Source organism: Cupressus sempervirens, chromosome 8 (assembly GCF_028749045.1).
Source record: "Cupressus sempervirens isolate cs-2001-9-10 chromosome 8, ASM2874904v1, whole genome shotgun sequence".
Taxonomy (NCBI): Eukaryota; Viridiplantae; Streptophyta; class Pinopsida; order Cupressales; family Cupressaceae; genus Cupressus; species Cupressus sempervirens.
Window position 1 is genome coordinate 48,698,180 of NC_143125.1, and position 27,659 is coordinate 48,725,838.

Genomic DNA, 27,659 nt, shown 5'->3' on the forward strand with positions numbered 1-27,659 from the left:
GATCATATTTAAAAACAATTTTGTTGTACGTATGTGATTGGTTTTTATTTTCGGATTTCATATGCTGCTTAAACACTTTACCTTTTTAAGACCACCATTAGTTAGATCTTTTTGAAACATATTAATTAGTTATTCTAGACTTTCAATTTTCTTTTCTTGATTATTGAGTAAAATTTTTCATTTTTCAACAACTTGATTTGTTGTCTCTAAATCCATTTGTAGGGCTTGATTTGTACTTTCATGCATAGCCACATGTTTCTTTAGACGTTTAACTTCTTCAAAAGCACACATAAGTTCTTGTTTAGTATCTATCACTTTATCAAGTTCTTCACTATTTTTAGAGTTAGAATATGTTTTTGCTTTAATGGACTTTGTTGGTTCAACAGATTGAATTTCTACCATGAAAAGAGTTTCCTCACTTTCACAAGGTGAATCTTCTAATTCATCTTGAAGTCTTCATTTGAAAAATAGACTTTTCATTTTAGAATTATTAAATCTCTCTTTTGGATTCAAATTTTTCTTTTTAAGAAATCATCCTAATTTATCTTTATCTTCATTTTGATCAATTTAATGTCACTTAGCAAAAAAATGTCTTGCTTTGCCATAGTTGAAACATTTAAAGGGTATTTTCTTTTGTATTTCTTTCTTAAATTTTTGACAATTAATGCTTCAAACACATTTGATAATTCAGATTCTGTAACGCCCTGCCAAGGGATCCAAAAGAATTAACTTAAAGTTTCACTAAGTTTGCTAAACATTTTTTTTTTTTTTTAAAGTAAGAATGTATAACATACACATCAAACACATAGTAGCGGAAGCAATAACATGTAATCATCGACAAACATACATTGCAAGTTACATTTCCTAAGGATCCCAAGACGTTGAGTCACGTTTAAATTTAATTAATTCTAAGTCTAACAACTATCACATACATATGAAAGAATAATCAGAAAGTCCCATGTCCATAATATACATTTGTTCCGAATGCCTCTCGGCAAATTAATTCGGAATGCTCAATCATCCACTGTACAAGTCACAGGGTATGAAAGGCTTAAAAGAATATACATATGTAAAGATAAATATACATCATCCTCAAATCCATGATACAAAGTACAGTAAAATAAATAAAATCATCCACCATACATGATACATCAATACATCCATAATGATAAAACATCTATCATAAAATCTAACCATCCATCATAATAATCCAAGAATATAGTGAAGGTAAATGCCAATCACGAAAACTCCAGCCACGGTGACCACGGACGGATCTCAATGGTAAGAGTAAAAAGCACTACCACCCGACCGCGTGGAACCTAAATGGTCCACTCCCACCGCGCTGAGGAGATAGTCTCAAGTCCCAAATAGGATAACAAAACACAAAACACAAGTACTCTCTAAGTCTGGGAAATCCTAAAAGTATACTAACTCAAGGGTTCCAACTTAGATAGACATCTAGACCCAGAGGCACCCCAAAGACACGTAGGAAACCTAATATGCAAGCGGGAAAGTGTCATCGCAAAAGTCACGTAGAAGTTACCCGAGCAAACCCTTAGGAATCCCGGGTCCCTACTGATCCCTGCGGCCATTAGTATCCTCTCGTACTGACGAGGCATACTATGGAATGCAAGGTCGTAACCAAGCGTTCTCTCTACCCCATCCTAGTCTGTACTAGCACTCAAGGCATGGGAGAGAACATACAATTATCTTATTAGGTTCATTTTCCCTTATTTAGTGTAAATGTTTTCACTTATTAAAACAACTTACAATGGGTTACTCCAGGCAGCCTCTTAGGGCCCCGATCCCCATTGCAAGCCACTTCCCGACTCTACACATAGATAACCTACCCTAGGCTCATGAAATCACAAATCAAGAATCATAATAAAATCACCTCAGTCCTATACAAGCAACTGAAAAACATCATAAAAGATAAGCCACAGAATTACATCAGTTCTTCATAAGCAACAGATAAGCATCCAATAATAATCATATGATCACGACAGTTCTCTATCAGCAACTGAAGGCATCAATGATAAATCACAAATCCAATGGTTCTCCAATGAGCAACCAGAAAGTAACCCAATAGTAAATTACAATACTGATCGAAGACTCCAAAATGGTCAAGTCAAAACATGACATCATCAAGAACATAACAAACACTTCAGTCCTCTCAAGCGACCGAAAAGCAAACCAAGTATAACTGATCGAGACTCAAAAATGGTTAAGTCAAGTATCTCAAATACATACACCTCAGCTTCACACAAGGAAACTGGAAAGCAATAACAAATAGTAAACACAATCATGTCATAGAGCACTTCATCACATTACCATGGTCGGGTTAAGAAAGATCGAGACCAAATCATCATGACATCACATTCACAACCCCGAGCCTCTGGTAACAACCTAAACTGGTCAACGCTAAACCAACCCCAAAACACTCAAAGCACAAGGACAACATCAAAGTCTCAGAGATTGGATTTGAAAGTATATTATTGAGTTAAGGTAAGGTTTATGTTCCAGTTTAACGTCGAATTCAAGTAACTAGGTTTTCATAACTACCCCTTACGATTAACCCAATTCTATAATAACTTCCATTAAGTCAATATTCCAAATCTACCATTTAATCAATTAATATTCATTATTAATTAACTTTAATTAAACTAATTTTAATAATCATTTGTTCTTATCTTAATCTATTCATTACTTGTTAATTTATTAATATTAAACCAAAATTATTAATAAATTAATATTTACAAAACTATGTTAAATGCATTATTATTTAATTATTAAATATGAATAAAAATTAAAATATTTATTAATTTAAAAATGTATATATTAAAAATTTATTAATTAAAAATTTTAAATAATAATACAATTTGTTTTATAAATAATAAAAATTATATTAAAAAAAATATAAAAATAAAATAAAAATAAAACTTTAATACATACGTTTAAAGCCAGTCGGCTTTGCCGCAGGCCTGCGGTCGCAGGGCCTGCAGCGGTAGGTATGTTGTACCTGCCATCGCAGTACCTGCGACGCAGGTACTGTCGGCCGTCGGCAGTGGGGGGTGGGTACGGGTGATCCCCTCCCCCCCCCCCACTTAAAACAATAATTTATATATATATATATTTTTTTGTATAAAAACAATTTGTTTTTAAAACGTTTTCTATAATTAAAGTCATGTATTATATATATATATCGATTTTCAAGTAAATTTACTTTATTAAATTTTATCAATCATAAAATTTAAATAAAATAAATCAATCATATTTATTTTCCAACTTAGAGTTTTCTTCATCCAATTTCGCAACCCTAACCTTATTAAATTTCTCAAATTCCATTTAATTCAAACTCAAATCTTGATTTAATTCTTATTTATTTCAATTGTTGACTGAGGTTTGTAAACAGTTTTTCAATCTAGATTTACAAATGAAAACGAGTAGCAAAAGATTCAGAACGAAGAAATGACACATTCGAGAAGGCAAGTTCTTACAATCACGGAGTAGACAGGAATATCAATTTGCATAATTCAATTAGTGATCAAAACACAAGACCCTACCTGAACCTGATGCTATTATGCAATCTCCAGGAACTGTAAGAGAATTCGCTCCTCTCAATAACCTTCTTCTCGAAAACTTTCTTGGTGTCAGCCTTCTGAAATTCGCTTCCAAAAATTGTCTCCCAAAAATTCCCGTCCAAAATACGTCCATCTCAAAAATGAACCTCCAAAGTTGTGATAAGAAATTTCTCCTCAAATCGGGGCACTAATTGTGCGTTTACCCGAGAAGACTCTTTGCAGAACTCAGTTAACTCCCAATTAACCTTTATTATCTTTTCTTTTATTTTGCATTCATCTTTCATGCATATTAAGTTGAATTATTAAATAACTTTATTTAATATTCCACTTGACTTCTATTTTTAATCTTTATTACTTTTAATCTCATGCGCACTTTATGAAATTAAAGTAACATTATTATTTTCACTTATTTTTTTTTATCTTTTAATAAATTTCTTTTATTTAATCTTATGCATAAGTCATGCGAACTAGAATCTTTTATTAAATAATTATATTTTCACTTTTTAAATTATTTTAGAAACTAAATTGATAAAAATATTTATTAACTCAAATAATAATAATATTTAGCATTTATTTAAAAATAAACTCTAAATATATTATTATTAAATTAACTAAATATTATCACGTTCTAATTTTAGACTTAAAGCTTTTATCTCCAAATTTAATTCCTTTCATTTAATTAATTTCCCAATTTAAATAAAAATAATAATTAAATATTAAAATGTCATAATAATCTTCTATTAAATTAAATCATTAATTAATCGTTTTAATTAATTTCTTTTATATTTAAACTCATGCTTAGATCATGCGATCTAGAAACCTTTAATAATTTAATATCTTTTCCACTTTTAATTTATTTAAGAAACTTTAATTGATAAAATATTTATTAATTCAATTAATAATAATATTTAGCATTTATTTAAAAATGAACTCTAAATATATATTATTATTAAATTAAATAAATATTATCACATTCTAAAATTATACTTAAAACTTTTATTTCCAAATTTAATACTTTTTATTCAATTAATTTCTCAATTAATTAAATATAATTAAATATTAAAATATCATAATAAATTTCTATTAAATTAAATCATTAATTAATCCTTTTAATTAAACTTAATTAATAGAAAATACATCAAGGACTCATAAAACAACATATGAAAACCCATCATAGAAGAATACATACTAAATCAAACAAAAAGAGTTATAATCACGAAATAACATCATTTGATGGATTCGGAGGGTACTTAACTCAGATACTTGTCCTAATTATCAATTAGGACAATTGGCTAAAGGGTTTAGGATTTGGACTTAAGAGTTTATCTCCCCTCTCTTACCATTGAGATAATGCGATAGGGTACGCTCATCCTGGCAATTCAGGGAAGTCGATACCCGGTACCTGCAACCTGCATAAAATTCACGCATGTACAGACACAATATTCTAAGCTAAACAGACAATGGCAGGAAGTGGTGCATCGTGTAGATCCCGACTAGCAGGTGACTACGACTCCCTTCCTTAACCACATCAGAAACACCATACATAAAGAAAACAAACACGCACACCATACACATGCAGTATGGGGTAAGTATCCATAAGAAAGCACATGTGATAATAAACCATCTAACTAATCATCATCGATAACTGAAAATATTGAATAATCATCATACATGCATGAAATATAGAGTACCCAGTAATCTCATCATATAATAAACTGAGTGTACAACAACATCTGATAATCTCTAAAATAATAATACTAATCATCAAACATAAATTGGCCTAAAAGAGTTTGGCAAGGATGACAGAAATGCGACTTAGGGGCAGGCACTACAGATTCATTGTATCCTTTTTCATTTCTGCTTTAAAAGTAGCTCCTTTTTAGGTAGGAGTGCAACCAACTCTTATTTAAGAGGTTGTAATTATGCCTTGGAGTTTGTGTAATGTCATTTTAGATGAAAATTTCTTTTCCACTAAAGCATATATTTTGGTTTCAAATTTAGGCAACAAAGTTCTAACAACTTTTTTACGTCGTATTCATCAACAATTTCTCCAAGACCCCTAAATAGATCTACAAATTCATCAACTCTAAAAAAATAGTATGCAATAGTTTCATCCTCTTTCAGTTTTAAAGAATCAAATTGTGTTTTGAGAGTTAGAAGTTTTGACTCCTTAAATTTGACATCTACTTGGTAAATAATTTCAAATTTCTCCCATATGTCATGAGTAGATTTGTAATACATGACCTTGACAAAAACATCCTTGATGAGGCCACACAAAATCAGAAACTTTGTTCTGGTGTTTAATTCATATTTGGTCTTTTTAGTAGGATTCGTAGGAACAGTAGAGGGAGCATTGTATATATTGATTACAATTTCTCACATGTTAATATCAACAAAATTCAGAAAAGTTTCCATCATAACTTTCTAGAACACATAATCAATTCCATCAAATAAAGGAGCTCTTATAAGAGAAGCACCTTCTTCTTGAGCCATGACAACGCTTCCAAAATTCCATAAATCAATCCCTAGGACATACGTATATAGGACCCTATGCTTTGATACCACTTGTTCAAAGGGAAGAGATTTCTTAACTATTTTAACTTGAAACACAAATAAGAAAACTAACCTTGTGACGGATATGTGTGCAACAACACAACACAGTTCTATTAATGAACTGCCTGCTCATATGAAAATAGTCTTGTGAATGTTTATGCTTTTGCCAAGACAAATAATAGATTCAAAGACATTAGTTTTGCAAACAAAACAATGAAATGATGATTTCTTTGTCAAGGAAGATTAAACATGTCAAAGCATTATACAACCATGAGATGAAAATGTTTTTGCAATGTAAAATATAACTGTAGTGATTTAAAGAAAGATAAACAAGACACAACATAGCATCACATAACACATGTATTTGTCGAGGGGGAAACCCTCAAAACCAAATTGGTTTTGTCGTAGGGAAGAAAAACCACTCCAATCATGTATCTTTATTGGTTCGTAGAGCACCAACTCATGAAGCAACTGATACAATATGGAATGTTAGTAGCGCATTAAGAATCTGGAGTTATAAGATCATCAACAATTTGTAACAATGTTATATTCAAATGAACTCAATCATCAAATACAATTCTTTACGTAGATACATAGACACACAACTTCATCTTCTTTGCATACCTACATCCCTACATAAAAAGATAATCCACTAACAAAAATTTGTTCCTTTAGAATTGTCTTTACAACTCTTTACATATCTTCACAAAGTTGTTTGTATGTCTTCTTTGATTACCCTCGACACTGGGTAATCAAACCCGACTAAGGGTTATAAAAATGGCAACCCTAGAGTCCTGAAACATTTTAGAGACTTTTTCAAAGTCCCTGTGCTAGGCTTTTCAAAAATTCTATTTAATCTTTACCAAGATAATCATATTGAGTTAACCCTTAAAACAAATTCAACAACTGAAATTTCCATCACAAAGCAATTTTGTTTTGAACCTGTAACATATTCAACCATTTTCTTGCAAAATTGAGTAACCAACCCTGATTAGGGTTTTAAAAAGATTACTGTTAAACACATCTTATCATCCCATTCTTTAACTAAAGCCTGAATTAGGGTTTAACGAACACTAATATACATATTGAACTAAAGAAGAATGCAGTTCAAACCAAATCTCTCTAAGTACCCGTACAGGAAAAAAGCTTTGTTTTAATCGTAATGACAACAGTTTAACAAATATGTTGTGATTTGTTAGTAAATAGATTGTTCTTCTTCCGATTCTCCTTTTAATTTGCCCAATCTGTAATGAAGAACAACTTTACATAACAATTGGGAAACTATTTATGAGGATAACTAGTTTCCCTCTGAATTAAGGTACAGCTCCCTATGTGAAAAATATTCAATGAATTTTGTTTCAATTCTAATTCCTACTGCAGGTATGTTCTTAACCAAAGAACAGCAAAGGAAATCGAGTTCCACCCAGACAAGTGAAATCTCAGGCAGGATCTAAATGCAAAGATGCTATGTTGATGATTTTCACAATCTTATGAATTTCCCAACGCAACAATTTGAAAATGCAAATTATGAAATACAAATGAAGAATGACTATGTAAGTTATGAAATGCAGATGAAGTATGTTGACGCAATTCCACAACTAGTTATAATTCTCTGATTATTCTACTAATTGGCTAAATTGAAATCAACAAAACAAAACTCTGTTTATTTCTCCATCTTCAATTCAACACAATGAAACAATGTTAGATACAGATGATGAAAGTGGACAGTAAAATAATGGCACTAAACTTGATTGACTCAGCAACCAGCTTCACCAAAATTTGCCAATCCCCTATATGCAATGAAATGAAAAAATATAAACTAATATGCCCCCTCTTCTACTCCAGCTCTCTGACTGTATGCAGGAAAAGAAGAACACCTTGCTTAGGAAAAGATTTGCAATAAATAATCTCCTTCAGCCACTGTTTGGTTTCCCTCCATGTGACTCTTCAGTTCTCGCATGATGACTTTTGGTTTCATGACTGCTTCTTTCTAATTCCCCTTTTTCTATTTGTCTTTTCAGATTCTCTTTCTAAATCTTTTAAATTTGATCATTTCCAACTTCAATGTTGGACTAGTATATGGAGTATCTTATAATTAACGCATCTATGTTGTTGTTTGGCATCAGTTCTTATCCGCTTGGTCATGTCTCCATTCCTTTAAGAATGACATTGCCTTTGCAAATGTCTCTTCAGCACTCTTGGAGAATGTAATGTATATTGGCTGCACTCCATGATAAAGAGAAAGTCTTTGTTGCACTCTTTTTTCATTTGTAAAAGCAAATATGGTGCCATAAGGCCGATATTGGCTGAGGAGAATAGCCATAGAAGCTGTTCTTGTAAATACAATAACTGAGGTGCCTAGTGTTTTTGACATCATAGTTGCATGAAATGCAAATATCTCACTCATGTGATCTTTGAAAGTGCGGCCCAGCTGAGCAGGAGGTTGCTCATCTAGCATTGTTGCTTCAGTGTGTATTGCAACCTTATGCATTACTTTCACAGCTTTAAGCGGATATTTTTCGTGGGCAGTCTCCCCTGAAAGCATAATTGCATCAGCTCCTTCTTGTACTGCAATGGCAATATCTGAAACCTCTGCTACTGTCCAAATTTTCTGTAACTCGAATCATAGTTACTAAATTCACCAGTCTCTGAACCAAAGGATCCTCAGACTTTGAATCAATATGAAACCTTATAAACTTTTCCTTATGACCACTTATGCGCTGAGATCTACTCCTCACCACTGCCAGTAATTTATCCTCAACCGCTCGAGGAATTTCCTCCTGCACTTTTCTGTCATGAGTTCCTGATGAAGGCACGGGGTCTTCCATTAACTGTTTATCATCATCTACATGTTGTGTGCGCTTGCTGCGGAGGATACTTGATATTGAGCTGGTCTTTCTTTTTGACTCATTTGTTGTCTTGAGTTTATGCGGGATTAGATAGCTTTCCTCGCAATTGCCTTGCAATAGCAAACTTTTCCAAACGATGCTTTGCACTCAATCCTGTTCACTGAGATTTCTTCTGCTTGTGCTAATGTGTTAATCATCTGAAATTCGACCACCAATGGTTTGAAGCATTCAGCAATCTTCTTGATTCATTTCCATTCCGCAACCCAAACTCAACAAAGTTCTTCCATTCATATGTGGATGTCTTTAAAACTTTTTCCATCTTTCTTCGTGGCCTCCACTGGTGACTTCGCATATTTGTATAATATGTATTGTGTGTGAACAGAGCTTAGTCTTATTTGCAAGGCTGTGGGTTTTGCATGATCTTCAACTGCATGTTCCAAGACGCTCGGGCTCATTCATCCTTTGTGTAGCCACGGGTCTCCTGCAAGCTTGTATTAATATCTGGTCAGACATATTGACAATATTGGCGGAAAAACCCAAAATGACTTCTCCAGCGAAAAAAATCTTAAAATTTATAATCTCAGTGATTGACCATAAGTTATATCTGTTCATTTATCGGGCTCAAGTTCCCTGTAGTCTTTGATTATATTCTCCATGATGCTCGGACTGAGTCAATGTTGTATCTTATGGCATTGTATCAATTACCATCTTGGCAGTGCGAAAAATCTTTACTGATCTAGAAATGATTTGATCAAATTACCGTCTAAGGATTTTTTATTATTATATTTTTTTTTGGCAGTCTTCCTCTCATTGCTGAATGAATGACCCTGCTCATGAAGAAAAACCTCCACTCTTTTTATCACCTTGACAAGACTCTGTTGCGACTTCTCAAGAGATAAATATTGCTCTTGAGGAAGAGCTGCAATAACTCCAATTACTCAGTTCCGGATATGACTCTACTAATTTGCGTAGAATCTGAATCAGGTGGATGCATAACAAGAGATCCATGTCTAAAATGATTAACAAACTCTCCAAGTTGGTGTTCACCCACAGCTTCCAGCGAAGTCCACTAAATGTAGGCAGCTATGAAGGGAGCATCCCGAAATACAATCCATGCCTTGCACGTGCACAGTCAATACACTATGAGAACGGCTGCTGCAGTCATTGAGGTAGTTGGGCTAACAGTGCAATTCTTTTGGCCAATATTCATTAAGTCTAAGGCATCATATGTGGAATTAACCGGCAAAACACTAGCATCTGGTACATTAAAGCCTTTGTGTCCATTATTTCGAATATCTAATTTCTTGTTCAAGGCATCTGCGTCTTCACTGGCTGCAGCTCATCACCCTTGAAGTGATGATAGACGTTACCCATATCAACTGTTGATGCACCTGGCATTTTATTCTCGTATCCTCTGCACATTTCCACAGGGTCTTCTCTTTTTCGGAAAATGAGAATTTGGCTTCTCCAGCGGAAAATGAATAAAGGAGGGCTTTCCAGAGCAACTTCTTTGTGTTTGGATCATTTATGCACTAGGTTGAAACCTTTATTATGTAGGAACTCTCTTTAATCTCTCCATTTATTTGCCTTCAATTTAGTACTTCATAAGCATTCTTCTCATACGGGCTCGAGCGTGTACTCCTCTCTGGCCGAGGAACACGATGCTTATATCAATTGCCTTTGATATAATTTTCAAGGACACATCATTGAATTGGGACTTGCTGATACTCATTATACTTATGTAGAGGCCAAGCATCATCTCCATGATGGAATACCACTTGTGAAAATCTAATTATATATTTTGCACAAATAGTAATTTTGTCAAAATATGCTGAAAAATGTGCTCAACATCTTCATAATGTGTCCGATGCCTTTGATTAAAATGAACATGGACACTTTCACCAATGAGTATAACATGGCTTATCTATATCTTTGATGTTGAGAAGAGAGACCATATCATCCCGCAGAACGACTCATTAAGAGATACTTTTCACTTCAGAAACATCATTTCCTCTTTAACTGTGTATCCACACTTGTTTTGGAAACTATACTGTTGGATTTGCACAACTTGAATTGTGAACTCCAATGATAATTATATCTTGAAAAGAATCGAACCTGAATTTGCATTCTGAAATTTGAATTGAGATTATGTTTTGAAGTCTATATTATTTTTCAATGAAGGATCCCAGTGGGAATTTGGACTTTTACTTCTCCACTGGCGGAATTTTACCTTCAGAGTTCATTTTCCGCTTTCTCTGTTATAAGTGAATTTCGAATGCATATCCCCAGTCATTAATCTGTGATCATCAAGTCAATTCAACTTCCTGAGAACACATCAGTAAAATTAGGGAACACCTTGAGGGAATGTCTTTTCATGGGAAGTGAATTTTTAAGTTTAAAAATGTACTTAAAGTGCACCTACATGATTTAAGAGTGATTACAAAACAGTTTCTTCCTTTTCTTTTAAACTGAAATTTCAACCTTTCTCAAAGCATAAATTGCTAACCATTTTAAAAACTTTCATTCATTAGCAGAAAATTAAACAGTATTACCTGCTGCCGTGAGCCAAAAACAAACTGCCTTGAAGAAGTCATGAGACAGTTACTATTTTGCTTGAATCTTGGCACAATCTTCATTCCTGCTGAGACTAGATGCATATAGCCAAAACCTAGAAATTGTCGTTCACTGGATCTGTCAAGAACTGTGGAAAGAGTGTTCAAGGCAGCATCTCAAACTTTAGAGTTTGAAAATCACGAAGTAAACTATATCATTCCTTTCTTTTCTTTGTTTGTGTTTGCCCGAAATACAACTTTAACTTTCTTTTGAATCCACTAATGAAACAATGTCTACAAGGAGTTAAACTGACCAAGTATATCCTGCTGTCATGGTTTCAAGTTTTTAAGTTTGCATGTTAATATATAGGTGTCCACACTAATTGATGACATAATTCCCATGGCAAGGCATATTTGTCTCTTCCATCAAATTAAAACACATCAAATTTTATACCAATGATACTTACTATCCATTAAATACCAATGCTGACCCAAAGTCCAAGTCAACATAGTGCCGGCTCAAAACAACATGGCCCATGTTATCCATGTCATCGAGGACAGAAGGGCAGGAAGCTCACACACTATGGTGGGAAAACAACCATCTACGTGCTCTACAACTTCCACTATTGGTGTTCTTTCATAAATTTACCAGAAACAACATCAATATCATCGTATCCAACAACACCAGCAGTTGCAATAGTACTAGCACCTGCTTTCCTCCATCCCAGACCCCTGATCATGGACTACCACTTCTCGTTCCTTTTGCCGCAGATAATCAATGTCAGTACTAGAAGGTGTTAGACTTTTGTCAGATTCCAACGTGGTAAAGAGTTATACTCAATGATTGAATCAACTACATCATCTAACATGTTCATCTTACATGAAGCTTCAATGAAGGTTTAATCTATTTTGTTGGCCTGAATCTTCTTGCTCTCAAATTACTCCAAAGCTCTCTTCCAAGCAGCTAAGGCCTCACAAAAATGATAGAGATTGTGTAGGCAATGAAGGAGTTGGTATGTGATAAAAAACTCTCACTTCAGTGTGACTCTCTACTATAAACAAGGTGTCCAATTCGCTGCCCTGAGCAACTACCAAGGTCCCTTTTGTTACTTTGACTTCAAAAGGAATTTGACATTCTTGAGAAATTGAGAATCCAAATTTTCATCAGCAATCAAATTTTATTTGAGCCATGGAATATATCTAACATCCTGTAGAGGCCAACTATTTCCATTTGTCAGTTTCAACAAAATATCTCCTATGCCAACAATCTCACAAGATTTATTGTTACCAAGAAAAACCTAACCGAAGTAACCAATTTGTAGGCTTTCGAAAAACTCTTTGCACAGAGTGGTCAGAATGCTCCCAATTCAAGCACCCAAACATCTGTTGTAAGTTCTCAAGAGAATCTAACAATTCTCCATTTATCTGCCTCTTCCATCTCCACTCAAATTTCTGTCAAGATCTTCTGGGCTATAATACCAATTGTTGAAATAAAAGAGAGCAGATAAATCAATTAGAGAAACAGAATTGGACAAACAAGGCACAAACACCAAATTTATAGTGGTTCGCTGACATAGCTACATCCACTCTTCAAGTAGAGCAAAAGTTTTCTCCAATATTTCCATGATACACCATAAATAATCTGCACTCATACTTATATATTTGTATATTTAAGTCTTTGATTATGAAGAGACAGCAAGAGAAGAATAGATGGAAGAAATGAATGGTCAGATGGCCATTGGATTTCATATTCTCAACCAGGAACCTCCATGCTATCATAAAGTAGGGCTTTAACAAACACCCCATCAGTGTATGTGGGTAGCAGTGTACACAATCTCACTATCTAGGCCCCTAGTATTGTAATGGGCGTGCAGAATGTTTGACCAGAGGTGGGAGTTAGCCAACATTGTATACCATATATATCTGATTTTATGAAGTCGGCAGGATGGTCAAGATCTTCAAACATTAATTAAAATCCAGATACGAAGTCTGGTTTCTTTGCTGCAGCTGCAGCTCTGATCATAATGCATGCCTATGTTCACAAATTGCTTCCCTTAGTATCACCAGTCATCTCCACAAGAGCATTGTTCTTTCTTGAAATGATGGAACCCATTAATCTCACACAACATTTTTTCTAGCGAAACTCATGGAGGCAAACTTGGCTGCATTGGGACGCTCAACAGATGGCTTTAGGCTCCCGATCGCTTAATCGGTTGTTACAAAAGGTCAGTTAAAATATTCAAATGGAAAGGCCAAGCTCTCAAGTCTATGGTAGCAAAGGAATGACTCCTTCAAGTTTTCCCTCCACATGATTCACTGCCTACCCTGAATCTGGGAAATGCCCTTCTATCTTTTTCTCCAAAGATTCTTTCTTCAACTTTTCATTGATTCCCTATTTGTGAATGTGATGTACCTCCTACCCAGAAAGCATGTACCAGTTTTTGCTCTTCAATCCAGCTACATCCAGGTATCTTTTTAATTCCTCTATCTTTCATCAATCCCCGTACCATTTGAGCCTCATCCCACCTACCCTCTTCTGCATAAATGTTTGAGAGAAGAACATAGGCAGCAGAATTTTCAGGATCCAGCTCAAAGAGAAGAGTTGCTGTGAATATTGCTAACCCTATATTCATATATGATCTACAGGCAACCAGCAAACATGTCCACACAACCACAACAGGTTTAATTGGCATTTTGAAGATAAAGTTCAGAGTTTCTTCAAGATAGCCAGCACGGCCAAGGAGGTCAACCACACACACATAATGACTAATTGTAGGCCTAATGCAATATTTATTACTCATGCCATTGAAGTTCTTACAACCCTCGTCCACTAAACCAGCATGACTGCATGCTAGTAAAACACAAGCGAAGCTCACTTGGTCAGGGTATATTCCAGAGAGCTTCATTAGTTCAAAGAGCTGAAGGGCATCCTTGCAAAAGCCATTTTGTGCATATCCGGCAATCATTGCGTTCCATGAGATTGCATTTTTATGAGTCATTTGGTCAAATACTTCGCGTGCCATTTGTATGCTTCCACATTTTGCATACATGTCTACCAGCGCACTTGCAACTACAACATCTGACAACAATCTGCATTCGATTATGTTTTGATGGATATCCATACCATGTTCCAAAGCTCCTATTTTGGCGCAGGTCGGGAGAATGCTAGCAAATGTTATGGAATCAGGTTTTTTACCTGCCAACTGCATTTGCTTAAAAGATTCCAACGCCTTCTCAAAAAACCCATTTTGTGCATATCCTGCAATCATTGCATTCCATGTTACCACATTTTTTTGAGGCATCATCTTGAACAGATTGCGTGCTGCTTGCACGTTTCCACATTTGGCATACATGTCTATTAAAGCACTGGCAACTAATACATCTGATAAAAAGCCGTTTTCTATTATGCTTTGATGGATTTCCATACCCTCTTTCAATGCTCCCATTTTGGCACAGGCTGGGAGAATGCTGATAAAAGTTGAAGAGTCTGGCTTTACATCAGTCAATTGCATTTGCTTTAGAGTCGTCAAAGCCTTTGCAAGAAACCCATTTTGTGCATATCCCGCAATCATTGCATTCCATGAGGCAACATCTCTTTGAGGCATTTCTTTGAAAAGCCTCAGAGCCTCGTCAAGATCTTCATTTTTGGCATATCCCGCAACCATCACATTCCAGGAAACTACGTCTCTCTGAGGCATTTTGTCAAACAGTTTACGGGCTTTGTGTATAATTTCACATTTTGCATACATATCTACCAGTGCACTTACAGCTACAACATCTGATGAAAAGCCACTTTCGAATATACTCTGGTGGATGTACATACCCGGTTCCAAAGCTCCCATCTTGGCACAGCCTGGAAGGATGCTAGCAAAAGTTGTGGAGACCGGCTGCACACCCGCTAATCGCATTTGTTTAAAAGTTTCCAAGGCCTTCCCAACAAATCCACTTAGTGCATATCCTGCAATCATTGCATTCCATGAGATCACATCCCTTTGAGGCATTTCATCGAAAAGCTTTCTAGCCTCATCGAGAACACCGTTTTGTGTATATGCTGCAACCATTGCGGTCCATGAAACCACATTCTTTTGAGGCATTTTATCAAACAGCTTGCGTGCCGCATCAATATTCCCACATTTTGCATACATGTCTAACAGCGTATTTTCAACAACATCAGACAACATTCCTCTCTCTATCATGTTTTGATGGACACACATACCCTGTTTTAAAGCTCTTAATTTGACACAGGCTGAGATTATGTTGGAAATGGTGAAGTGATCAGGCTGGATGCCTGATCGTTGCATTCGGTGAAATAGTGTCAATGCCTCGTGTGGGTAACCATGTTTTCTGTACGCTCCAACTATCATATTCCAGGAGAAGACGTCCCGTTCAGTCATTTGATCAAACACTTGTCGAGCATCAACTAAACTGCAACACTTGACATACATGTTGATGAGTTTATTTTGGAAAAGAGCTCCTGTAGCAACTGCAAATCCTCTGTGAGTAATGTGGGAATGGATTTGTTTCCGTTCTGTAAGACATTTCTTATATAATGCAATGAAACTGAGATTGAGATTGGCAATGGCTGGCATTGGCAGTGTACGATATAAATTGAAGCGTTGTAAGCGTGCATTGTTATCTTTATTGAATCTAGCTGCTAGACATTAACCAGTTAACCATTAACAATTCGATTGTAGCTTTTCAGCAGAACGTGGTCTGTGACATTTCTTTGAATTCAGAAGCTTCGTTGAATGATTTATCAGCGAATCACTAAATCGATCTGGAGAGGAGCCATATCTCCATTGGAATCTGATGTTTTTTCTTTTAATTATAACTTTTTGTTAAATCATTTAAGTTAGAAAACATTGTGTTTGAATAAGTGAGGGGGATGCTTTTATTTCAAATTTGTTGGGTTTGATAATCCCTTTTAACAAAATCATACTTCACAACAACAACAACAACAACAACCCCTTCCCATTTTTGCCTGTTAATGTAATTTGGAAACAATAAGGTAAATGCTAATTTAGAAGGAAAAAGGAGTTTTGGCCGAGTTTCAACTGTAGATGGTTTGACTATGGATATAAACCCTGGTGGGTTTTTGAATAAGGTAAATGGGTAGATAAGGCTTGGGTTTTTGGAAATAACCTGCACGATCTTGAGTGGGTTTTTGAATTGGAGGTATGGGTTGACAAGTATTGGAATGGACGTCATACAAAGATACCCGATCAGGGGCAAAGCAAAGGAAAAAAATAGGTTAAGGGAAAATAAACGATTTGTGGGGCTCGTGGGGCCTATGAGACCTGTAGATGACTGTTGGGAGTTACCACGTGATCGCCATCCACATATTACTCAAGGATTGAGATTAGACAAACCTAGAGGAAGACCCGGTCAAGATAGGGAGACAAAGTGGAATAAGGCAAGCCATGCTTTGGACTTGCAATGCAACCAAAGATGTAGATATGACACTCTCAGGGGTAGATTTAGAGGTAAACAAGGATGGATGGATCGATTAGGTAATGGGCCAGTGCTAAACCCAATAACTTGGAATCTCAACATAAGTGATCCCAACACAGTAGGAGAGTATTCCAAAAGTAGCAAATTTTTGATATCTATGGTCCAGGTACACCAAATAATGCTTCAACAAGGTTTTCAAACAAAAACTCAGTGTTTAGAGTGCAACCACGAGGTGGAAGCAAAAAGACACAAAACATGAATTGCAGGGACAAAGACCAAAAAAAAGCTCTTCTTACTATCTGCATTCTTGATAGAATGTTTAACATTCAGACTAAAAACGTAAGGAGTTGTGCCCTAATAGATAAGATCTATAATTTTTTACCCCATCAAGATCTTATTTCACAATAGGTAATTGAAAACTGGGAAGGTGCTTTGCATTCTTTTTATATTGATAAAGGAGAAGGTTTTTTTATAGTGATCTTCTAGAACAAAGAATCTAGAGATAATATCCATAGATTGAAAGGCTGGTTTGTTGAAGGGAGAGGACTGTATACCCAGATTTGGACCCCTAACTTCTCTTCCAGTAGAGACCCTATGCCTTTTTACTCATTGTGGTTAGCACTTCCTTCTCTACCTTTAGAATATAGGGACATTGATATTCTCGAAGTTGTGGGAAACAAAATGGGAATTTTTCTTAGGACTAATCTGGTTGGTATTGATGACTGTAAGAATACAGTCTAAATATGCATTCTAAAGGACCAAAATAAGATGTGCCCCCCACATATAGTGTTTAAATCAAAATTTGGGAATTTTGATTAGAAGATTGTTTTTGAAAATCTCACAAAAGTCAATGAGAGGTAGGGTAAGCTTCACCACCTCACCTCAAAACGTGGAAATGTGATAGATGGTAGGGACAGGGTGTGTTCAGACGATGTCTCTCAAGCTCTAAGGTGCTCAAATAGGGGATGGGAAGGAGAAGGTCACAATGAGAGATGTAATCAAGGGGACAACCCAATAGATAAAGACCGTACTATGGACATAGGGGATGTATTTAAAAAAATTGGTACAACCACTCTTCTACTAGTGGAAAATGAACCCTATCCTCATCGTAAGGATAGCCAATATGAAGGGTCAAAACAGATAGAATCACAAAGAGAGGCCAACCAACATGTTGTAGTTCAGAAGGTGGGCTAAAGTACTCCTAGGAAAGATGTCACAAACTTTTCTAGTTCAAAGTTACATCATCCCCTTCTTCAGTTGGCACAAACTTTTGTTTGTGAGCCACCTAACATCTCCTTTTTAAGAGTTATCATGCAAGAGGTATCCTCTCTTAAATCCCCTTTCAGATCTGCTATTTTCACCTTGGGTTGCATTGCAATCTCTTAGGTTGATTGCAAAGGCTTTTCCTTTCAATTGCCTTGTTCACCATCAAATCCTTGGCATTACCACCAAATTTCTTATTCACAGTCATTTAGGTCAAAAGTTCCCTTTTTATTCTTAACTCCTTGCCTGATCACTTTGTTCACTTGGTGGGATCTGAGCTCATAAGTGAAATTGCTGAAGAAGTGGCTAATGAAAGTCAAGAAATACAACTTCCCAATCTGCAAATAAATTCATCTTTGGACACTGATGTCTCCCAATCTTGCACAAATGGCTTCCAAACCTACATAGATAGTCTCCAAGTTTCACATGATCAAGATTTGGGGATAGGATTACATGTTGTGGGTCTGACCGATCTAAATGTAGATATGATGCTTCAACAACATGTTTCTTTTAATCCAATTATGGCTTCTAACTTTGAGACAAATGGAACGAATTGGGTCTCACCTCCTCATGCTTAGGTTTCTACTCAGAGACAGTCAGAAAAGTTGGAGGCTTATGGACTTTCATTCGAGCAATGTGAACAGTTGGTTGATAATATCTTCCTTGAAGTGGTTGAAGATGATATTGATGGCATAATCCCAGATGAAGGTCCTCACTTGGATAACTTCTTAGATGTTGAAGTGGGCTCTCCCAAAATAAATTCAATAGTCAAATCCCTCTGAATGTGTTCTATTACCCAGTGTTGTCTAGTGTGGAATCTGATCAGTCCCCAAGTGGGAGATTGTTAGTTTGTGGCGACTTCTCAGGAAAGTACTATACATACTTCATAAATTCTTTGGGGTTCAAATTTTTTTTCTAGGCTACTATTCGCCGATGGCACAAAATATTGGGCTACTATTTTCCATTCGCCAATGGCACAAAATTTTGGGTTACTATTCGCCAATTGGCTATTGTTTATATTCGCCAATGTATGGATGACATGTTGTAACTAATTTTAACCCTAAAGCGGGAAAAATACTTGTATAAAAGGGATTAGGTTAGGGATTGTTCCATAAGGTGATGTGAAAATTGGTTCTTGCGGCGGTATTGATCTGTAAGGGATTACAAATTGTAATTAGGTTGTAATCACTGGATCATAATAATATTAGACTTGCTATTTGGTGGACGTAGCCCAAGGTTTGGGTAAACCACATTAAATCTTGGGGTCGTGTTCTTTTTTGTTTGATCTATTATTTTTTGATATTGTTTATATTTGCATGTAATTGTTATTTCTGTCTGAGGTTTAATCCTAACACCCAGATTGATGTAGATAGTTCCCAAATTAGAATGTCCTCAGCTGCAAAGAAGAAGGGTAGCCATTCTAAGGTAAGAAAGACACAAGAGGAAATTGAAGCAGGGATTCAACAAACTCTTAACTTTGTGAAAAGATTCCTAGGAAATGTAAGGAGGAACAATATTCATTTCACAAATTGCTAAAGATTTGACAAATGGAAGGAGAGAGAATGACTCTCTGAGACCAAAATGAAGTTTTATCTTGGAATGTTAGAGGCATTAATGACTCTAACAAAGCTTTCCTTATCAAGGATCAAGTCTTGAAAGTGGGAGTAGATTTAGTAATTTTTTAGGAAACTAAATTATCTTTTGATGGAGGATAAAGATTATTCAACACTTGGGCTAATTGGTTTTTCTTTCATTCCCCTTCAAATGGTGCCTCGAGGGGACTAGCGTTTCTTTGGAAACCATCTTCCTGTTAGATTGTGGTGACTGATCAGGAAAGTACTGTACATACTTCATAAATAGTGGGGTTCGGGGCATCAGCCCAAATTTTTTTTTTTTTGGGCAGTGGCCGACATGGTAGCTGACATATGGCCGACATATGACCGACATGTTATAACCCTAAAGCGGTTTAATACTTGTATAAAAGGGCTTAGGGTTTGGTATTTTTCATAATGTTGTGATGCGAAATTGGTTCTTGCGGCAGTATTGAGCTGTAAGGGATTACATATTGTAATCAGGTTGTAATCACTGGATTGTAATAAGATCGGACTTGCTGTTTGGTGGATGTAGCCCAGGGATTGGGTGAACCACATTAAATCTTGGTGCCTTGTGTTCATTTCTGTGTGTTCTGTTATTTTCTGTTATTGGTTATATTTGCATGTAGTTTTTATTTCTGTCCATGGTTTATCCTAACAAGTGGTATCAGAGCAAGGTTGTCTTTCAGTTATCCTCTGTAGGAAAGTCTCACGGTTAAGTGGGAGTCGCACAGTTGAGTGGGAGCGATGGCAGATGAGGGTAAGTTGAGGGTTGACAGGTTTAATGGGCAGAACTTCCAATTATGGAAGATGCAAATGGAAGACTATTTATATCAGAAGGATTTATGGAAGCCGTTGGAAGGCAAAGCCAAGAATCAGGGAACTATGTCAGAGGCTGAATGGGATCTCTTGGACAGAAAGGCACTCGAAAGCATTCGGTTATGCTTGGCACCATCGGTGGCATTTAATATTACAAAAGCAAAGACGACAGAAGATTTGATGAAAACCCTAGCGACACTGTATGAAAAGCCCTCTGCTTCAAATAAGGTATTTGTCATGAAGCGTTTATTTAATATGAAAATGGCAGAAGGTGGATCTGTTGTAGATCATTTAAATGAGTTTAATCCTATTACTAGTTAATTATCTTCTGTGGGTATCAATTTTGATGAAGAAATTAGGGCTCTCTTGATTTTGTGTTCTTTGCCTGAAAGCTGGAATAGCTTGGTAATGGCGATGAGTAATTCTGTTCTTGGATCTAGTACCCTAAAATATGATGATGTGATTAGTGTTATTTTAAGTGAGGAAACTCGTAGAAAATCCTCAGGTGGATCTACATCAGGAAGTGCTTTAAATGCACAAAGAAGGGGTAGAATGATTGAAAGAGGAAGTAACTCTGGAAATCGTGGGAAATCAAGAGGGAAGTCAAAGGGGAGGAGATCTTAATCGAGAGGACCAAATGATTGCCGGTACTATGGGAAACTAGGGCACAAAAAGAAAGATTGCTGGAATAGAAAGAAAAATGAAGGAGATAAATCAGATGGAGACAAGGAGGCAAATGTGGTAAGTAACAAATCCGAAGAGGATGCTTTGCTTCTGTCTTTAGAGAGTGTTGATGATTCATGGGTTTTAGATTTTGGTGCTTCATTTCATGCTACACCTCATAGAGGTTATTTCATTGATTATGTCCAAGGGGATTTTGGGCTTGTTTATTTTGGGGATAATGAACCCTGTCAGATTGTTGGAAAGGGAAAAATTAAGATTAAGTTGTAGAATGGGAATCATTGGCTACTACATGAGGTAAGACATGTTCCAAAACTAAGTAGAAATTTAATTTCAGCAGGGCAACTCGGTGATGAGGGTTGTGTAGTTACTTTTAATGATAAAAATTCTAAGGTTTCAAAAGGTTCCCTTGTAGTAGCAAAAGGTGTGAAAGTAGGCACCTTATATCTTTGTACAGCTCATATTGTTCCTTCTACTTTGATTATTTCAGAGAAAAATGAATATTCAGGAACAATTACTGCAGTTGAGCAGGGAGAACAAATAGCTGCTGTAGATTCTGATACAACGCTGTGGCACAATAGACTTGGGAACATGAGTGAGAAAGGTATGAAAGTACTTCATTCAAGGAAAGTTTTACCAGGTCTAAAATGTGTGAATATGGATTTCTGTGAAAGTTGTGTGTATGGAAAACAAAAGAGAGTGAGTTTTGTAAAGACAGGGAAGGAAAACAAAAAGGAGAAATTAGAGCTTGTGCATACAGATGTATGGGGACTGGCTCAGGTATCTTCCCTTGGTGGCTCTCATTATTATGTTACATTTATTGATGATGCAACTAGAAAAGTATGGGTTTATTTCCTTAGATAGAAGTCTGATGTATTTCAAACTTTTAAGAAATGGAAATGCTTGGTTGAAAATGAGACTGGTAAGAAATTAAAATGTCTCAGATTTGATAATGGTGGTGAGTATTGCAGTCATGAATTTGAAGATTATTGCTCCACTAATGGTATTCGTAGACAGAAAACTGTTCCAAGGACTCCACCGGAAAATGGAGTGGTTGAATGCATGAACAGGACTATAATGGAGCGTGCAAGGAGCATGAGGTTGCATGTTGGGTTACCCTTACACATGTGGGCAGAGGCTGTCAATACTGCAGTATACTTGATTAATAGAGGTCCCTCTACTCCTTTGGGCTGTGGTATTCCAGAGGAAGCATGGACTAGGAAGAAGGTGAGTTATTCTTTTCTCAAGACCTTTGGTTGTGAAGCTTTTGCTCATATAGACTCTGAAAATAGAACCAAGCTCGAAGCTAAATCAAAGAAATGTGTCTTTGTTGGATATGGCATTAATGAATTTGGTTATAGGCTTTGGGATTTTGAAAATCATAAAATTATAAGAAGCCAGGATGTCATATTCAATGAAAAAGTGTTGTACAAAGATCTGTTGCAGCAACATGAGAAGAAAGAAGATTATTATGTAGTGCTGGATGATACTCCGAAAGCTGATGTTCCAGCCATTCCTCATGATGTGCAACAACTGCAACAACAAATACCACACATAGCAGTGAATGTTAGATGGTCAACAAGGCAAATTAGACCTCCACAAAGGTTTTCTCCCTCTTTGTATTCTATTTTACTTACTGATGCTGGTGAACCTGAAAGTTATGATGAAGCTGTGCAGGTGGATACTAAGATTCAGTGGGAGTCTGCAATGAAAGATGAAATGGACTCTTTGCTGAAAAATAAGACATGGGATTTGTGTAGGTTGCCTGCAAGTAAAAAGGCTTTACAGAATAAGTGGGTTTACAGGTTGAAAGAAGAGGAAGGAGGTAAGAAAAGATTTAAGGCCAGGTTAGTTGTAAAAATATTTGCACAGAAAAAGGGAATTGATTTTGATGAGATATTTTCTCCTGTTGTTAAAATGACTTCTATTCGTACTATTTTAAGTCTTGTGGCTACTGAAGATTTGCATTTAGAGCAGATGGATGTTAAAACAACCTTTCTTCATGGTGATTTGGATGAAGAAATATCTATGGCTTAGCCACAGGGTTTTGAGGTCAAAGGTAAGGAGAACTTAGTGTGCAAATTGAAGAAAAGTTTATATGGCTTGAAGCAAGCACCTCGGCAATGGTATCTGAAATTTGATAGCTTTATGCATGAGCATGGATATAAAAAGTGTCATTCAGATTACTGTGTTTATTTTAAGAGGTTGGATGATGATAGCTACATTATTTTATGTATATATGTTGATGATATGCTTATAGCTGGGTCTAACATGCATCATATTAAGGGGCTAAAATGCCAGTTAGCACATGCATTTGCTATGAAGGATTTGGGGGCAGCAAAACAAATCATTGGTATGAAGATTTGCAGAGATAAGAAGAACAGAACCTTGATGCTATCTCAGGCTGATTATGTTGAGCAGGTGTTGCAACGTTTCTGTATGGAGAATGCTAAATCTGTCAGCACACCTTTACCTGATCATTTGAAATTGACTAAGGAGATGTGTCTGAAGACACAGGAAGAGGAGGATAAGATGTCCAAGGTACCCTATGCTTCAGCTATAGGAAGTTTGATGTATGCTATGGTATGCACTAGGCCAGACATTGCACATGCAGTGGGAGTCGTTAGCAGGTATATGAGTCATCCCGGATTTGAGCATTGGAATGCTGTCAAGTGGATTCTCAGATATTTGAGAGGGACATCCAATAAGTGTTTACACTTTGGGGGATCTACTACTGATTTACAAGGCTATGTTGACTCAGATTTGGCAGGGGATATTGATACCAGGTGGAGTACTATAGGTTATCTCTTTACTGTTGGTGGGGCAGCCGTGAGATGGGTTTCTAGGTTACAGAAGATTAATGCTTTGTCCACTACAGAGGCAGAGTATGTTGCTGCTACAGAGGCAGCCAAGGAGATGATATGGCTTCAGTTCTTCTTGGAAGAATTGGGACATCCTCAGAAGGATAATTATTTGTTTACAGATAGTTAGAGTGCCATTCATCTTGCTAAGAATTTAGCTCTGCATTCTAAGACCAAACACATACAGTTGCGGTACCATTTCATTCGGTCAGTTTTGGAGGATGGACAGTTAAAGCTGGAGAAGATACATACCAATGACAATCCAACAGATATGTTGACAAAGGTTGTAACAAGGGAGAAGCTGAACTCCTCTTCAACTTCGGTTGGTCTTTTAGACTGAACATGAATAAAAGAACAGTAGAGTCCAGGATGGTTAGATCCAGTGGGAGCCCCATGTGGTAGTGGTATTGCTACAGGATCAGTCTCCAAGTGGGAGATTGTTGTTTAGTGTGGAGCCTGATCAGTCCCCAAGTGGGAGATTGTTAGATTGTGGTGACTGATCAGGAAAGTACTGTACATACTTCATAAATAGTGGGGTTCGGGGCATCGGCCCGATTTTTTTTTTTTTTTTGGGCAGTGGCCGACATGGTAGCTGACATATTATGGCTGACATATGGCCGACATGTTATAACCCTAAAGCGGTTTAATACTTGTATAAAAGGGCTTAGGGTTGGGTATTTTTCATAATGTTGTGATGCAAAATTGGTTCTTGCGGCGGTATTGAGCTGTAAGGGATTACAGATTGTAATCAGGTTGTAATCACTGGATTGTAATAAGATCGGACTTGCTGTTTGGTGGATGTAGCCCAGGGATTGGGTGAACCACGTTAAATCTTGGTGCCTTGTGTTCATTTCTATGTGTTCTATTATTTTCTGTTATTGGTTATATTTGCATGTAGTTTTTATTTCTGTCTGTGGTTTATCCTAACACTTCCCTCCATGTGCAACTACTGAGTATAAATTCAAATTGGTTAGCTGCCATTGTTTCATGTCCCAACCTCACTTTCATGATAACAAATGTGTATGGGCCCATTTTAGTACTTGGAAAACAAAAACTATGGGAATTGTTATCAGTTATGATCCATGATCTTGGGACAACAAAGGTGATACTCGAAGGGGATTTTAAAGTAGCACTTGGTGCTGGAGATAAAGTTGGGGGGTTGAAACCATCCCCTAGAGTTTCACAAGATTTTAAGGAATTTATAGAGGGCAATACCTTGCTGGATTTTGTGCTAACAAATGGGATATTTACTTGGAACAATAAAAGGAAAGGTACCAACCATGTAGGGGTCAGGTTAGATAGATTTCTTCTGAACTCTCATTGGATTTTGGAGCAAGGCTGTTGTGCTTCTTCAATTCTGCCCTTCATAGGTTGGGATCACTTACCAATTTTTTTACATATTCAATTAGGTAGAAAAGGTTTCAGATGTAGGTCATATCCTAAGATAGAATGTATGTGGTTTACTTACAAGAATTTCATGTCTCTGTTGTTTGATTGGTGGAGTGAATGTCCTTTTGTGAAAGGATCAAGAATGTCTCATCTTTCTAACAAATTATGTCATATTAAGTCAAGGATAAAAGAATGGAACAAATCTATTTTTGGTAACATCTTTGAAGAAAAGAAGGATCTTCAATACCAATTAGAGTAGTTGAATGAATATGTCATTGCCAATGGTCTTATAGTTGAGGTCTATGAAATCCTAAAAACTTTAAAAGATAAGTTGGATTTAGCCCTTTTGAGGGAAGAGATTTACTAGAGACAAAGGTCTAGGGAGTTATGGTTGTTAGAGGGAGACAAGAATACTCATTTTTTTCATGTTTCAGCTAAGGTAAGAAGAAATTGTAATGCTATCTTCTAGATTAAAGATAGGTTAGGTAGGATCCTTACTGAAGAAGGGGACATTTACAGGGAGGTAGCTGGGTACTTTGAAAGCTTACTTAAAATTTGATCATTCCGTATAAGATTCCACATCGGTGTTGGGTTGTATTCCAAAACTAGTATCAGACCAACATAATGCCAATTTGTTGAAGCCTTTCACATTAGAAGAAATCAGGAAGGTGGTTTTTTCTATGGTTGCTAATAAGGCTCCAAGCCTAGATGGCTTTACCTCGTTATTTTTCCAAAAATGCTGGGATTTTATGGGGAATGATATTTTATTGGCAATAGAAGAATCCAGGATCCATGGAAACATGCTAGAACAATTTAACATGAACTTCATCACTCTTATTCCGAAATGTTACCAACCAAATACATTTTCTGATTTCAGGCCTATTGCCCTTTGCAATATAATATATAAGATTATCACAAAAGAAATTTCCTCTAGATTGGCTGATGTGATCCCATTGATTATTTTAGAACAACAAGGGGGTTTCATGCTTGGTAGGGAGTCATTGGAAGGAGCTTTGGTGGCTCACAAAGTTCTCCACTCTATCAAGACTGAAGGTTCTCTAACTATGGTTCTTAAATTAGATATGATGAAGGCGTATAATAGGGTCAATTGGTCTTTCTTGAGGCAAATTTTGGATAAATTTGGTTTCCATAGAAAGTGGATTAAGTGGATTATGTCTTGTATTTCAAAAGCATTATTTTTAGTACTCATTAACAGCTCCCCATGTGGCTTCTTCTTTTCCTCCCAAGGGTTGAAATAGGTTGATCCTCTATCCCCCTTCCTCTTTATCCTATTGGCAGAGGGTCTCAATAGACTAATTTATCATAAACAGGAATTGGGGTTATGGGAAGGATTTAGAATTCATCATTCACAAATTTCAATGACTCACAATTTCTTTTGCTCATGACTCATTGTTGTTTGGTAAGGGATCATTGAGGGAAGCACTTATTATTCAAGATACTTTGAATGGATATTGTGAGGCCTCAAGGTAGATAGTAAATCCTTCTAAGTCCAATATTTGTTTCTTTAATATGAATATCCATATCAGGAGGGATGTTTAGAGATGTCTTGGTTCTATGATGGCTGATGCCCCCTGCAAGTATTTAGGTGTTCCTTTTTTTCAAGGTGCAAGTAAGGCTACTTATTGGGGTGGTATTCTTAATCTATTAAAGAATGGATTATCTCTTGGAAGGCCAGGTGGTTGTTGCTTGCAGGTAGGATCTTAATCATTAAAACAAATTCTTTCCTCCATCACTAATTATGTGATGTTGGTTCTCTTAGCCCATAAAAGTGTCATCTCATCTATTAAGAGCCTCCTTACAATTTTATTTGGAAGGTGAATTTGGTGGAGAAGAAAAAAGTTTCTTTGGTCTCATGGGATAAGATTTGTCAACCAAAGGTTAGGGGTGGAGTTGGGGTTCATAATATTCATGAGAGGAACATAAGCTTTAGGGCCAAGCTAGCCTGGAAGTTTTACAAGAATCCTTCAGCATTATGGGCAATGATTATCAGGATTAAATACTTGGATTTGGATGAAGCACATATTCACAATGCGGAACCCCCTTAAAG

General features: G+C 36.3%; 2 pseudogenes across 1 annotated transcript; both read right to left on the reverse strand.

Annotated features, from left to right (window-relative positions):
• Window positions 1–7,777: 7,777 nt before the first annotated feature.
• LOC149541547 (pentatricopeptide repeat-containing protein At2g13600 pseudogene) lies at window positions 7,778–16,392 on the reverse strand (annotated as a pseudogene). Its single transcript, XR_016355339.1, has 2 exons — window positions 11,536–16,392; window positions 7,778–11,307 (listed from the first exon to the last, which is right to left on the reverse strand). The product of XR_016355339.1 is annotated as a pentatricopeptide repeat-containing protein At2g13600 pseudogene (transcript).
• LOC149541548 (plastidial pyruvate kinase 2 pseudogene) lies at window positions 8,257–8,962 on the reverse strand (annotated as a pseudogene).
• Window positions 16,393–27,659: the final 11,267 nt, after the last annotated feature.